The sequence below is a fragment of the Pristiophorus japonicus genome, unplaced genomic scaffold (genome assembly GCF_044704955.1).
Source record: "Pristiophorus japonicus isolate sPriJap1 unplaced genomic scaffold, sPriJap1.hap1 HAP1_SCAFFOLD_2758, whole genome shotgun sequence".
Taxonomy (NCBI): domain Eukaryota; kingdom Metazoa; phylum Chordata; class Chondrichthyes; family Pristiophoridae; genus Pristiophorus; species Pristiophorus japonicus.
Window position 1 is genome coordinate 1 of NW_027252514.1, and position 16,726 is coordinate 16,726.

At 44.6% G+C, this 16,726-nt stretch overlaps 1 long non-coding RNA gene across 1 annotated transcript; it reads left to right on the forward strand.

The window, feature by feature from the left end:
* The first annotated feature begins 38 nt into the window (after positions 1 to 38).
* On the forward strand, positions 39 to 14,957 carry LOC139247622 (uncharacterized). Its single transcript, XR_011590932.1, has 3 exons — positions 39 to 128; positions 3,345 to 3,510; positions 14,759 to 14,957. It is a non-coding gene; the product is annotated as an uncharacterized lncRNA (long non-coding RNA).
* Positions 14,958 to 16,726: the final 1,769 nt, after the last annotated feature.

The following is a 16,726-nucleotide window of genomic DNA, read 5'->3' on the forward strand; positions in this document are numbered from 1 at the left end:
ATTGCACTGTTATTAATAAATGTAATAAATTAATAAAAGTTATTGTTTGATTTTTATGGTTAGGGAAGGTGCACAAGAAGTTCTGGACCGTGTCTGTCTGCAGTTGGTGTATTTCGTGCTAATGCAAAGTAAGCATCAAGGATTAGGAACCTGACTTAAACAAAATGATCACCTCAAGAATCATTTTATGCTTCACTATGGCGATCAAGTTGCCAAAGCATTGTTTGTGCAAGTCAGCGAAGATCAGCATTGTTTTTTCAAAAGCTGGAATGTGTCTTGTCCAGGCATACCATTTTCTTTTCCTGTTTTCTACAGGTTCTTGCACACAATCTGTTTCAAAATATTGTGAAATAACCACAGCCAGAGGATTAGTTCAAAATGTTTCTTGTTACTCCCTCCTCTCCCCCCCCCCCAGTGATATATGGCTATTAGCTAATTGCACATGGCTCCAGATCCATTCACTTGATGAGGTTTAGACAGAACATGTGCAAGTTGGAATGCACCTTACCACAAAATGGTGGTCACATTCATGTCACTGGCACATTTAGGTTTGGGAAAACTGGCTGCTTCATGGTATAAGCATTTCTCTATCAATGATGCTTTTGTGTTGCCCTCCCCTATCCCCCCTTTCAAACTTTCACTACCCACCATATGGATCATCTTTTCCCACATGATCTTCGCTCAATTGGGAGCCATCTGGACTTCCTATGATTGGACAGTGAAACATTAGCAGCAGCAGTCCTTTGCTTGAGGTGTATTTGCATTATAGCATGTGAACAATATTCTTTCCTCTTGCCTGAGACAGGTGACTTCTGCAGTCTGACAGCTTCCGTCTTTTTGTCAGGAACTGACACAGCTGGAAGTATGTTGTCCCACAAACTCTTCCTTCCCAGCATTCTTACTGGGTTGAAATGAAAATTTATTGCCTCACATGCTCTCTTGTTATTTGAGCACCTTGAAATTATGGTACTCCTTAGCTCTCCCATCTTCCCTTCCTCTGACAACCTTCAGGATTTTAAAGCTCAAGTTTGGCAACAGTGAATTACTACTTTGATTTACCTTATCTTTTTTCCTCTTCTCGACTTGTTGGTGCCTTTCACAATGGAATTGGGCAATCACCTCAGTTTCTTAATAACAATTTTGAAACACCACCTTTGATCTTGGACCTGAAGCTGTCTCCATTTGGTTTGGGATGCAGCTTGTAAATACAAAGTCACTTGCTGTGGGTATTAGCAGATGTAGCTTAATTGGAAAAATAAACATAAAAATTATCAGTGGGCAAAAGTGCATAAACCAATTTGCTCCTAGCCAATACATTGCATGAAGAGAAAAACCAAACACTGCGGATGGTGGGAATCTGAGATAAAAACGGAAAATGCTGGAAATACTCAGCAGGTCAGGCTGCATCTGTGGAGAGAGAAACAGAATTAATGTTTCAGGTTGATGACCTTTCATCAGAACATGAAGGGGCATGAATAGGCTTTTTTTTTAAGCTCAAACATCTACCCTTGTCACGAACAAGCTGTTGAAATGGAAACTGTGCAGCAATCCTGTTCTTCAACAGTTAATATTTAAACACACTTTTCTTCAGTCCTTCAAACCATTTTACATTTACTGGTGACATTTGCAGAAATGCCACATTTTGTAACATACAAACTAAATTAACACGTACAACGTGGTGCTATGCAATTTGTGCTCCCAAGAAGGGATGCGGTGCAGGTTGGTGTAAAATTGCCATTACAGTTAAGTTTGAGCTGACCCCTGGCAAACTGCAGCTTGTGCTGTAAGGTGCACGTTTATTTTGCATTTAGAATCTTGCAACACTTCAATGACAGGAAATACATTTCTTAAAGCAGTTTGCTGTGGTTTTTGTGGTAGATTTTAGTGCACTCTGATCATTTGTCTCAACATGCAGGTATCCGTTCCAAACAGTCTACTGTGGGGGGAACAAAAATAGTACTGATTAATGGCCTGGTATAGAGATCAAGTGGAACTTAGGATAAAGCTTCTTATGTTTTTTTTAATCAGAAGTTTAGCTTGCATTTCTGCTCCAGTTCTGACCTTGCAACACTGCAACTTCTCCCTAATCTCCACTGCAGCATTCACCAAACTTAACTCTTCTATGGGACCCACCTCCTACTCTTTCCATTTTTAAAACTGCTATAATCACCCAACTTCCTTCAAAATCTTCTGTTGATCTCTGTCCTCTAGCTGTTGCCCATCTCCAACCTCCCTTTCCAAGTTTCTGGAATGTTGTCATCGCATCCCAACTGTGTGTTTACCTTTTTGTCTACTTTCTGTTCAGTTCCTCTGAAGCTAGTTTCTGCCCCACCCACAGGACTGAGACGGCACTGGTCAGTCACCAAGGACATTCTGTGTGACTGTGACCATGTGTGTTATCCCTTTTTGGACCAACTGCAGTTTTTGACAGCCACACTCTAAACTCCATTCACTGCTCTCTGTGGGCATGTACTGATCTCTCATGGTTCAATTTCTCCCTGTCCCAATGCTTACTGGTACATTTCCTGCAATAGCTCATCCTCCCATATCCACGCAGTGAATTCTAGTGTGCCTCAAGGTTCCAGTCTTGCTGCTCAACGATGTTATCTGGACACATAGGTTCAGCTTTGATGTGCATGCTGACAAAACCCATCTTTTCTACTCTACGACCAATCTTGAGGTGTTGTACTGCCTGTCTGATATCAAGTTGTGGATGATCGAGATCTTTAAAGCTCAATATTGGTAAGATTGAAGCCATCCTATTTGGCCTCGCACGCAAACTCTGTACTCAAACCCCTGATCCTGACCCCTGTCTAGAATCTTATTGAAGCTCAACCTGAAAGTGCACAAACCTGATTTTCTTCAATGTGAACTGAGTTTTAAATCACACAAACATCTTCACCGTAACTCCTTACTTCGGTCTCTGAACCATCACCTCCCCTCCCCTATTTAATTGATATTTCTGCTTTAATAGTTTCCCTACCTGTGTTGCAAACTTGAAGCTGTAGGTTTAAAAAATAAATTTTAAAAGTTTGGAGATAACCGATTAAAACATGATTTTCAGCAGTTCCTGTTGCAGATCATGTACTAACAGAATCATGAGATTGAAGGCTGAATTATTTCATTTGCAAAAAACCCTAATAACCCACATGACCTCCATGCTTGGATGCGGGGGCCTACCTTTATAGAATAAACTGCTTAACTTTTTCCATTCCATGAACCACTGGGCTTCTCAAATAAGTGTTATTTCTGGGTGCACAGATTTGCACCAGGAAACGGGCATTAGTGAGTGGTCTGTGATGAGCCAGTGACCTAGGTTAATACTGGGAACTGTTTTGTTGCAGTATTATTGTGGAGGATGGAACTGCAGAGGCACAAGTGTACTGTAAAGACACACAGGTGGCAGACCTGCTGGCCCTCAGCTCGACCGAGTGGGAAGGACTGCAACAACACGTTAGCCCACGGGGGAAGGTGTACTTTCAGTACCAGGGTCGCACTGGACATGAACTGGTGAGTGAATGCCTTTCTCTCTCATTTGGATCCTTTATCCAGGATAAGCTTTCAAAACTTTTATTTTCAGAGCGATCTTGTCTTTAATTCCCTTGGGCACAGAATTTCTCTCTACTTTTTCACTCTACATTCACAGGAATGACACTAAGTCACAGTAAGAATTTTTATTGATATAGCACCTTTTCTCAAATCCTCATAAATGTAAGTGCTGATGTTATAATCAGGTAATGTGGTAGCCATTTTGTGCACAGTAATGTGCCACAGACAAAAATAAGATGGATGACCAGTTAATCTATTTTTGGTAGTTTGAGAGAGAAATATTGGCCAGGACACAGGAATTTCCTGCTCCTCTTCAAAAGATAGTATTCTAAGCTGGCCTCCCAATTGGTGCTGCCATTTTTGGTTCATTTTGTAATTCATGGCAGACTTAGATGTATTGAAATATAACATCCTCATCTAGCTTAAAATTTCCATTACCACCTCTTGCTATTAAATATATTCAGTGGAGCATCTCCTGTTTTCTGAAAGAAGCTAAGGCACTGGGAGCTCTCTTCCTGTTGTCTGAAAAACATGATTTCATGCTAAAGTTCCTTGGAATCAACAATTACTTTTTTAAAAAAAAAACTGTCTTAAAATAATCTCATCCAGTTTATGACCAATCACGACGAGTAAGGTGTGTATTCTGATTAAAATACATCCAAATTCACTTCACTACTCTAATCGGGTTTATTTTTTTGTAATGAATGCATCAACCATTTTGCATGGTTAACTGTACAGACAAATCTTGTCCATTCGCCCGAGAGCAGGCCTACATCAGGAAAAGCTGAATTGTGCTGAAATGTATGTTTTCATAGATACGGGATCACTCGGGAAAAGGTGTTTCAAGCTTGTTGCCCCAACATTTTTGCTTCAAAATGTATTTTTTCAGTTTGGAGAATACGTTTAATCAGATTAATTTTACTGGTAGAATTTAATGCCAAGTAGAAAGCTAATAGTATTACCAAAAGCCTGCTTTTTTCACTAGCTTGTTCCAGGTATCAACCAGAAAGACACTGGCAACTGTCCTTGCCCCCTAGGACATAATGGTGTGGCTAGGAGCTCATTTGATGCTGAAAGATAATTGGGAAGTTTTACCACATTAAAGATGCTATATAAATGCAAGTTGTTGAAGCAATTTATTTTAACTTCACACGGGCTAAACCATGCGATATAGTGGAGCACCAAGAATACGCTCTCTCCTGTTTTGTCATTTTGAAGCAATTGAGTATTTATCTTGGATATTAATTGTCCTTTTGAAATTTGATCGTGTTCACCCTATCCCTGAAAAAGCTTATCGTCCTACTCTTTAAGCTACTGTCCCATTGCCCTTAAATCACAACTTTGTAAATTCATGGAAGCTAATATTAACTCTTAAAACATCAGCAATCTTGAATGTCCTAGCCTAATATGTGTGGGTTTCAGCATGGTCATTCCAACAATTTTGTTACTTTTGTGCACTTTCTGAACTTTGTACTAGGACATGTTGATGAATCATCCATCATTTCTCTAAACCGAATATGGCACTGTAGTTTTAAACCAGTTACAATTGTGTGGTTTTTATGTCAAATCACACTCTACTGCAGTTGATTGCTCATCTTCCACATCTTTTCCTCTTCCATCAACCTCTCTCTCACTCTGCTCATTTGTCATATTGATGACTTGCTCCTCTTAGCATCCACCCTATCCAGTTTTTGCAAATGATTCCGCTCTGCATTAATTGAATTCCTTCAGATTGCATGCCCTCAATGCACCCATTCTCCAGTCCCCTCAAATGACGTGGTTGACGGCACTATATCTTCATCGCATCTATGACCTGCAGTGGGACCATGAAAATCTTTTCTTCCGAGGCATAGTGCTTTGTCTCTTGCAGGACTAACCAACTGCTACCCTCTCCTGCCTTTGGCTCTACCCTTACTCTTAGTTCCACTTTACCAACATTCCTGTCCTTTCTCCTTTGATTTCAAATGGAACTTTCACCTCTTCCATCGCTAAAGCTACCTTAAAGATTCTGCTTTTGTGTCAGATGCTGTTTCTCAGCAACTCATAACTTAGCGTACCTAACAACAGTGACTGTATTTCAAGAGCTAAATTCACTTCAGGATGCCCTGAGGACATAAGGCTAGGAGCTCATTTGATGCTGAAAGATAATTGGGAAGTTTTACCACATTAAAGATGCTATATAAATGCAAGTTGTTGAAGCAATTTATTTTAACTTCACACGGGCTAAACCATGCGATATAGTGGAGCACCAAGAATACGCTCTCTCCTGTTTTGTCATTTTGAAGCAATTGAGTATTTATCTTGAATATTAATTGTCCTTTTGAAATTTGATCGTGTTCACCCTATCCCTGAAAAAGCTTATCGTCCTACTCTTTAAGCTACTGTCCCATTGCCCTTAAATCACAACTTTGTAAATTCACGGAAGTTCTTTTTCATTCAATTAAGTTTCTAATACTGTTCCGATATCTGGGTTAGCTTCTCTAACAACTCTTTGGGCGTTCCTGAACCGGATACAAAGAATGTCATCTCCAGCTCTCTTTCCCCCCCCCCCTCTCCCCCCTCTCCCCCCCCCATCTATTCTCTCTTTCCATCTCTCTCTCTTCCCCCCCCCCCATCTCTCTCTCTTCCCCCCCCCCATCTCTCTCCTCTCTCTCCCCCCCCCCAATCTCCCACTCCTTCCCCCCCCACTCTCTCTCTCTCCCCCCCCCCCCATCTCTCTCTCCCCCCCCCCCATCTCTCTCTCTTCCCCCCCATCTCTCTCTCTTCCCCCAACTCTCTCTCTTCCCCCCCATCTCTCTCTCTCCCCCCCCCATCTCTCTCTCTCCCCCCCCCCTCTCTCTTCCCCCCCCCTCTCTTCCCCCCCCTCTCTTCCCCCCCCTCTCTCCCCCCCCTCTCTTCCCCCCCCTCTTCTCCCCCCCCCTCTCTCTCCCCCCCCCTCTTCTCTCCCCCCCCTCTCTCTTCTCTCCCCCCCCCTCTCTCTTCTCTCCCCCCCCCTCTCTCTTCTCCCCCCCTCTCTCTTCTCTCCCCCCCCCCTCTCTCTTCTCTCCCCCCCCCTCTCTCTTCTCTCCCCCCCCTCTCTTCTCTCCCCCCCCCTCTCTCTTCTCTCCCCCCCCCTCTCTTCTCTCCCCCCCCTCTCTTCTCTCCCCCCCCCTCTCTTCTCCCCCCCCCCCTCTTCTCTTCTCCCCCCCCCCTCTTCTCTCCCCCCCCACCCTCTCTTCTCCCCCCCCCCCCACCCTCTCTTCTCCCCCCCCACCCTCTCTTCTCCCCCCCCCCACCCTCTCTTCTCCCCCCCCCCACCCTCTCTTCTCCCCCCCCCCACCCTCTCTTCTCCCCCCCCCACCCTCTCTTCTCCCCCCCCACCCTCTCTTCTCCCCCCCCCCACCCTCTCTTCTCCCCCCCCCCACCCTCTCTTCTCCCCCCCCCCCACCCTCTCTTCTCCCCCCCACCACCCTCTCTTCTCCCCCCCCCCCACCCTCTCTTCTCCCCCCCACCACCCTCTCTTCTCCCCCCCCCCACCCTCTCTTCTCCCCCCCCCCACCCTCTCTTCTCCCCCCCCCACCCTCTCTTCTCCCCCCCCCACCCTCTCTTCTCCCCCCCCCCCACCCTCTCTTCTCCCCCCCCCCCCACCCTCTCTTCTCCCTCCCCCCCCCCCTCTCTTCTCCCTCTTCCCCCCCCCCCCCCGTCTCTCTTCTTCCTTCCCCCCCCCCCGTCTCTCTTCTTCCTTCCCCCCCCCGTCTCTCTTCTTCCTTCCCCCCCCCCCCCGTCTCTCTTTTCCCCCGCCCCCCCTCCGGTCTCTCTTTCTCTCCTCCTCCCCCCCCCACCCCCCGTGTCTCTTTCTCCCCCCCCCCCCCCGTCTCTCTCTCTCTCTCTCTCTCTTCCCCCCCCCCGTCTCTCTCTCTCTCTCTCTCTCGCTCTCTCCTCCACCACACTCACTCTTTTCCCACCCTTCTCCCTCTCTTCCAGTAGTCAGTGTTCCTGATTTTTTTTTTCTCTCTCGCTTAAGATCCAAATATGGTATCGTACATGTTCTTCCTCCCTAGATCCTGGTTTTGCAATCATGACTCATTATACTACCTCCTACTCATAACTGAATACTTCTAAGACTATTCAACAGTGGAACTCATTACATCCCTCAATCTTCCCTTCCAATATAACCTTCACACTTTTAAACCAAGCTTGGCATTACCAAATCACTGTGTGCCATTCTCTCTCGCTCTTCAACCTTGGTGCTTATTCTCTGTAATGGGTTTTGATCCTCACTTTTTGTTTTCCAACAACAAAGAAATCTATTGTACTTTTTAGGACTAAATGGCAATGTGTTGATGTAGTTCCTTTTTTGAAACCAGTGGTTTTAACTGATTAACCTATAATTATCAGGATTGCAATTTAGGTTGCCATTTTATCAGCAGAATGCTTGGCATTTTGTTGGTGAGTAATAACATAAGAGACGAAGAAATAAGAGCAGGAGTAGGCCATTACCCCCTCGAGTCTGCTCCACCATTCAATGCGACCAAAGCTGATCTACCTCAACTCCACTTTCCTGTATTATCCCCATATCCCTTGATTCCCTTAATGCCAAAAATCTATCGATCTCCATCAACTGAGTCTCCGCAGCCCTCTGGGGTAGAGAATTCCAAAGATTCACCACCCTCTGAGTGAAGAGGTTTCTCCTCATCTCAGTCCTAAATGGCCGACCCCTTATTCTGAGACTGTGACCCCTGTTTCTAGACTCCCCAGCCAGGGGAAGCAACCTCCTGTACCTACCCTGTCAAGCCCTGTAAGAATTGTGTATGTTTCAATGAGATCACCTATCATTCTTATAAACTTGAGATTATAGGCCAAGTCTGCTCAATTTCTCCTCATAGGACAATCCCCCCATCCCAGGAATCAGTTGGTGAACCTTTGTTGCACTCCCTTTATGGCAAGTGTATCCTTCCTTGGGTAAGGAGACCAAAATTGTAAATGCTACTCTCGGTGTGGTCTATATAGGCCCCAAGTTTCCACATGATTTGCTCCTGATTTTTAGGAGCAACTGGTGTAGAACGGAGTATCTTACAAATCGGAATTCTCCACATTTAGTTTTCTGCAGTTCTAGTCGGATAGAACAGTTTCACTTTGGAACAGAATTTTTTTTTTCAAAAGGGGGCGTGTCCGGCCACTGACGCCTGATTTCAAAGTTTCCACAGTGAAAACGTACTCCAAACTAACTTAGAATGGAGTAAGTGAAGATTTTTGTACGCTTGAAAAAACCTTGTCTACACTTTAAAAAAATCAGGCGCAGGTTACAAATTAGGCGTAGGGAACGAGGTGGGGGGGGGGGTGGAAGGGAAGTCATTAAATTCTACAATCAATCCTTAGTTATACTTATACAAATATTATACAAATAAATCCAACCTGAATAAAAATTTATAAGCAAAGAAAAGATTAAATAACCCATGTTCCTACCTATGTGAAAGTACTTCAGGCAGGCCTTTCAGGCAGCGGTGTGGCGTCAGTGTCTCAATGGCAGCGGCAGCAAGCAGCCTTCGAGCTGAGCTGCAGTGCTTGAGGCAGGGGTGTGGCGTCAGTGTCTCGACGGTAGCGGCAGGCAGCAAGCAGCCTTCGAGCTGAGCTGCGGTGCTTGAGGCAGGCCTTCATTCCCCGCGAAGATGCAGCACCCGGACGGACTTGAGGCCATTCGGCCATGGGATTGCAGCGGCGTCAGTGGCTGGCCGTCAGCCGAAGAATCAACGCAGGACACACGCAGCTCATTAAGGTTCTTGAGGCCATTCGGCCACGCTTTAGGGGCGGCGTCAGTGGCTGGCTGGCAGCCAAAGATACAGCAGCAGCCTTCGAGCTGTGAGGGGGACTGAGGCCATTTGGACAGGGAGAGGCAGCCACATGGACAGTTTTATATTTAAATTTGAAGAATGGGTGCTGCATTGTCAACACCACGTATTATGCAATGGTTTGCTATCAATTCACTGCAGAGGAGAGAATTGATTAGAGCTCACCGCACCAGGAACGTCGTAGCCCGTAGGTTGATGGGCAGGAGACCTTACCCACGTCGACAATATCGAACCAGGTGCTCACACCTGGACATGAGCGAGGCTGATTGTGTGAAAAGGCTGTGTTTTCGCAGAGAAGTTGTCACTGAGATCTGTGATATGGTGAGAGCAGATTTGCAGCCCAGAAGCAGAAGGATAACTGCCTTGTCTGTTGAAGTGAAGGTAACAGCTGCACTTTCTTTCTATGCCTCGGGATCGTTTCAGGCTCCAACTGGAGATGTGTGTGCCATCTCTCAACGTGCAATACATGCCTGCGTTTACCAGGTCACGGCTGCACTTTATGCGCGAAGGAATGACCATCAATTTCCCAATGACCGCACAAGCGATCCATGAGAGGGCTGTGGGCTTCTTCAGGATTGCCGGCTTCCCAAAGATACAGGGCTGCATTGATTGTACCCACATAGCCTTGCGAGCACCCGTGGAGGAATCTGAGCAGTACCGAAATAGGAAAGGTTTCCACTCTATCAATGTGCAGCTCGTGTGTGACGACAAGCAGCGCATCATGTCAGTCGATGCGAGATACCCTGGCAGCACCCACGATGCGTTCATCCTACGCGACAGCGTTCTATCTGACATGTTTGAGCAGCAGCCAGAAGGGCAGAGCTGGCTACTGAGAGACAAAGGGTACGGCCTGATCACCTGGCTCATGACGCCCATACGTGTGACACGGACAGAAGCTGACCGTCAATACAACATGGCGCACATTACGACGCGCAGCATCATTGAGAGGACAATTGGCATATTGCAACAGCGATTCCGATGCCTGGACCATTCCGGAGGACAGTTGCTCTACTCTCCTCAGATTGTCAGTCACTTCACTGTTGTGTGCTGCATGCTTCATAACTTAGCCATCATGAGGCAGCAGGAGCTGGTAGTGGAACCCGAAGACCGACGTGAGGGTCCAGTGCATGATAGTATTACGGAAGACCAGGATGTGGATGATAACGACAATCAGGAAAGCATGCAAGTGCCTGATGCCGAAGCACGAGGTCGGAGGAGGGCCGTCCATCGTGCCCCTTTAACGATTGCTCGAGACTGGCGCCAGCAGCTCATCCGTGAATGCTTCAACTACTGATGCCTGAGGGCTCTGCGACCACTTTTGCATATGGACATGTTTATTCTTTGCAGTTGTTCCTATGTTGTGTTGTGTTAATGGAACATGAAACAGTTTTAATGAAAAAATATTTTATTGAAAAGTTAACGTCACTCTAATAAAATATTTGTTGTATGAAACTATACTTTTTAATATGACTTGAAGATCACTTATAAACTTGTAAAGTTACAAAACACTTTCTATGTGAAAAATTTTGCACTCTAAGATCACTTACACTTCAAGATCACTTTTTAGATGCAAAATTAAATAATTTACAGAATGTGAAAGCATTTACACTATAAGATCACTTATATGTTGTAAAGTTACAAAGCAGTTTCATTGTGAAAAATCTTACACTGAAGAACACTTAAACTTCAGGATCACTTTTTAGGTGCAAAATTAAATAAGATACAAAAAAATGTGAGAGCATTTACACTATAAGATCACTTAAAAACCATAAGATCTCTTAAGTTGTAAAGTTACAAAACTTACAAAACAATTTCAATTTGAAAAACGCTACTACAGCTACATCAAGAACAAGAACAAAAGCAGCAAAGAAAGGCTGCAACCATGTCTCATCCATATCTCTGAATGTTCACTTCCTCATGGGGGTGGTCATTTGATTGGCTGGGCTGTGTGCCCTTATTGCAGCAGCTACCTCAACCAGGCCCTCCCTGATGGCCTGTGCCGTAATTTGCATGCCCTCCCTGACGACCTGAGCCGTCGATTGCACTCCCTCGGACATTCCCTCCCTAAGTGCCCGTGTCATTACTGCTATTTCTCCCGTCAGGACCGTCAACTCTTCACCTACTGCACTGACGCCACCGATGAGTGATCGGGTAAGCTCATTGGTCTCCATACCCAATGCCACAACCTGAGCCGCATCTGTTGCACGCTGCATCTCAGGAGAGTGTGTCTCCAATAATCTCCTCCTCTGCCTGGGTCTGCCTCGTGGCACCACTACGCTGGGAGGCGCGGGCATGGACGGTGGGATGCTCGGTGTTGCAAGCGGCACCACTACACACGGAGGCGCAGGCTGGGACTGTGGGACGCTCTGTGTTCCAGACAGCTGAACTAGAGGGAGAGGCTCGGGCTGGAACGGTAGGACGCTCGGTGTTCCAGACGACAGCACTCGAGTGCGAGCCGTGGGCTGTGGGATGTTGGACGAATGTGTGTAAACTGCTCCATGATATCAGCAGCAACACTGGGACCCGAAGCGTCGGAATCAAAACCATAGTAGGTGGAACCAGAACCTATGCGAGAGGGTTGCGCAGGCTGGGACGGTAGTGCACTGACTGTAGAATGCTGCATTATACCAGCAGCACCACTGGGACCCGCAACATCGGAAGCGAAACCATGGAAGGTGGAACCAAGACCTATGCTAGGGGTTGAAACTCTGATGCCCCTTGATGGAGGCTCATCAACATTAAATTGGAAGCTCTCCCCTGCAGACATTTCAGTCATCGCTGCCATCATCCAGTCTGGATCGTCCGCAGTTGGTTGTACTGGTTCTTGTTCAGGATCCTCAGGGTTGGCAGCAGCAGCATCGTCATCATCATCATGTTCTGCGAAATACATCAGAACAGTCAAATGCTTAACAGCAAGGGAGGGGGCAGGATGGGTGGCATGAGTACTCTCACACATAGCAGGCCAGGCAGCAGGTTGATTTAAAGGGCCATGATGCATTTTCAGGACTTACCCTCTTCCTCGCGTGCGGGCCCAGCTTGTGCTGTACCGATTGCTTTACTCCATGTTCGACTCATGATAGCAGCTACCCTTTGTTCCAAGGGTGTCAGTGGATGCAGATTGGGCACGCCTCCTCCTGTCTGAGTTGCCTCCCTTTTGTTGGCCAATTTCTTCTGCAAAGAGTAAAATATAACTTTTTACAGAGTGTGTCAGTCTGCAAGGTGGGACAGACAGATAGCCAGGTTACAATTACGATTAAATTAAAAATGGGAAATATTACTTACACTAACTACTTGACCAAGGTCATGCCATTTCTTTTTACACTGGCTTCCAGATCTCCTGGTATGCACCACTGCGCAGTAATCTTCTGCAACTTGGTTCCAGCGTTTCTTCTTTTCTTTTGGTGGCACTTTTATGCGACCTCTGTTGCTGGTATCTAGCTCCTGCCATCTCTGCTCAATTACGTTGACTAATATCTCCACTTCCTCATGCAAGAAATTCTTTGTTCTTGGTGGACATTGATCCATTGCAAAGTTGAATTGGCACTCTTATTTCTCCAAACACACAGTCCTTAATTTGCAGGCACCGGTTCTGCAAGTTTAGCAGTGAAAAGCTGAACTCACTGATTTCAGCAGTGCTGCTAAAAGCACTCCCGCACACACAGAAATATCAAGAAAATTAAAATGCAAGCCTTTGCAGGGGTCCAAGAAACAAATCTTCACTTTTTCTGCAGCACTTTTAAAAATGGCCGAGTGCCAATGTTTACTTCAGACTGCGCGAACGCTCCAACACGCACGCGCAGGGTTGCCGGCACCAAGAAGCCTCATTTCAATTGTACCCGCCCCCTCCTACTTACAAAATCGGCGCGAGTGTTAGGCTCCGCCCCCTGTGCCAAGCAGACATCGAGCTCCAAGGAGCTTGAGAATACCGCACTTTTTTTCCGGCGCGAAAAACAGGCGCCCAGCTCTGAGGTGTGCCTTTTTCGCCGCGTGTGGAAACTTGGGGCCACAATTGCAGTAAGACGTCTTTACTCTTTTACTTATCTTGTAATAAAGGCCAACATACGATTAGCGCGCTCAATTGTTTGCTGTACCTGCGTGTTAGCTTTCAGTATTTCGTATACAAGGTCCCAGGTCCCTCTGAACATCAACATTTCCCAATCTTTGTTTAAAAAATACTCTGCTTTTCTATTTTTCCTACCAAAGTGGATAACTTCACATTTCTCCACATTATATTCCATTTGCCATGTTCTTGCCCACTCACTTAGCCTGTCTATATTCCCTTTAAGCCTCTTTGCATCCTCCTCACAACTTACATTCCCACCTCGCTTTATATCAGCAAACTTGGATATTGCATTTGTCCCCTCATCCAAATCATTGATATAGATTGTGAATAGCTGAGGCCCAATTACCGATCCTTGCAGTACCCCACCAGTTACAGCCTGCCAAACTGAAAATGACCCGTTTATTCCTACTGTTTTCTGTCCCTTAACCAATCTTCAATCCATGCTAGTATATTGCCTCCAATCACGAGCCCTAATTTTGTTTAATAACCTCTGGTGTGACATCTTATCGAATGCCTTCTGAAAATCCAAATACTCCACATCCACTGGTTCCAACTTATCTATTCTGCTAGTTCCAACCTTAAACATGACTTCCTTTTCATTAATCCGTGTTGACTCTGCCCAATCTTATTATTTTCTTAGTGTCCTATTACCACATCCTTAAAAATAGATTCTAGCATTTTCCCTACCATTGATGTCCGGCTAACTGGTCTGTAGTTCCCTGTTTTCTCTCTCCCTCCTTCCTTAAATAGTGGTGTTACATTTGTTGCCTTCCAATCCGCGGAAACCATTCTAGAATCTGGGAATGTGAAGATGACAACCAATGCATCCACTATTTTTATAGCCACTCTTTCAAAACTCTGGGATGTAGGCTGCCATGTCCAGAGGATTTATCAGCTTTCAGTCCTATTAATTTCTCCAGTACCCCTTTTTTTTTTTACAAATCCTAATTTCTTTCAGTTCCTCTTTCACTTGGTTCTTCACTATTTCTGGCAAGTTTTTTTGTGTCTTCCATGAAGACAGACACAAAGTATTTGTTTAATTTCTCTGCCATTTCCTTATTCCCCATTATAATTTCTCCTGTCTCAGCCTGTAAGGGAACCACATTTACCTTTGCTAATCTTTTCCTTTTTACATACTTATAGAAGCTTTTGCAGTCTGTTTTTATGTGTCTCGTTAGTTTACTCTCATATTCTATTTTCTCTTTCTTTATCAATTGATGAACAAACTCAAAAGGTTGTTTAAAAAAGTAAAGAATGGCATATAATCATTCATACTACAGTCGAGAACTTGACTAACCGCTGTTTCTCTAAATTGCAGCATGAAGAAAATCCTGGAGATGTCCTAATGCAGTACCTTGGAACAATCTGTACTAGCACCATAGTCTGCAGATCCATTCAACTTGCCTTCAGATATGACTCGAGCAGCAAATTCAAGTTCGGACAAACTGGTAAGTTGCCCTGTTCTCATTCTTCTACATTGGTGTTTGATGTAAAATTGTGGGTGCAGGTGGATGGAGAAACAATCATTGGTTTGATATATTACCCACAAGAGAAATTCTTAATATTGGTTGTACATTTCTATGGATTATCTTTACTTGCAATATTGGTGATCTGCATTTCACAGAGCATCTCTGTGAATTGTCACATTTGGCTGAGTTTAACCCTTCTGTTCATTTTATAAAAATGAAAGTGACAAGTGTTGCCTCATTTCCTATTGATTCAGCTAAAGGGGTATTAATGTGAAACTGTTGGAATAGTTTTGTATTTTTGGCAATGTTAAAATGCCATTTGTTGTAATTGTGGCATAGCAAAAACTAAACTAACACTTGGCTCTTTCAGCAATATATTAGAACCAAGAAATTTAAAACTTGTCTTTCAAATTCACTCCAGTTGATGCACTGGACTGTAATCTTGGCATGGGCTCAAACATCTGTACAGTGGAACATGGCTTATCTCGCAGTTCAGCAATATAAAACACAGTAATCCCTTGTCATAACATTTGTGATGCACCATAAAATGTCACTGATAAAACGTGTGGCATATTTATTAATGAAGGATCCACATGAAATACACTCTTAACATGCTTTGTGTATAACTCCCAAACACAACATGCTTTGTGTATGACTCCCAAACACATCCATAAAAGATTGAGTGTACTTTGAAGTGTCTCGCACTTTATTTAAATTTATCCATTCTAGTTATTTTGTAACTGTTCTACATTTGTGTGCAAATGTTTGTAAAGCCCAGAGAGGAGATTGCTGTAATTTGCCAAGGAATCAGATAACCCAAGGTTCTACTGTACAGCTCGGAATCCATAATCCTAGGACAGGTAATATGTTGAACATTTCAGATCCTTATTATACTGTGTACCAGTTCACGTTTTCCTGCTGCCTTTCTTTTGTGGGTATGGTTGTAAACAATATTTGCCGTGTTGATGTTATTTTCAGATGTAGAGGAGATTATGACTGTATCTGCTTGGGGATGTCACAATTTTGTAGAGCATTATGATCTGTTAAACCCACCAGTATCTTACCATTTTCCCCCTGGTGTAGCGCTCCCTGATTCAGTTGATCAATGCATCCTTTGACTGGGGATGTGGAGAAAAAAAGAGTTTCTACTCCTCACCAATATTGGGTCAGCCTAGTGGCAAAGCACATGTTTATGGACACAATTGGTTTTGGCTATGATGCTGCATACAGTTTAATAGCCTGCCAACACTGAGCTCATACCTGAAAATTGGCCACTTGGGTGAGGTGTTGGGGGCAGCCAAAGCCCATTAAACAACACTAGCAACATTTGGTGCTTCAAAAAGGGAGAAAAGTGGTTGGAAAAATTTCCCTATTTTGATATGTAATCTTAATACAATCAACAGATAAGTTAAGAGACCACACTTTATGGGGACAATTATATATTTCTATTACCAGTGAACTGTGATCCTTCTCTCTCATTCCCCCTCATTCTCTGTAGTGATTTTTCTCCAGCCTCCTTGTTTATTTTTGCACATTATCTCACACACTGGTGTTTCCAGATATTCCCTATGCTGTTCTTGAACAGTGCATGAGAGCATGATGTGTAGGTTGACTTGTATTTGATCAGGAGTGCTTGGCCACCCTCCTTCAGTGGAAGCTTGTTGGTTCCATTTTGCACCTTTCCACAAAGCGTGCTTCAGATCAAGAACTTGCCATGTAGAGATTCCCAAGATGAACCCATATCCATCTCTATGTATGTTTAATTTATTTTCCACTTTTTTCCTTTTTATGGTGACATCCCTATAGTTACAAGGAAT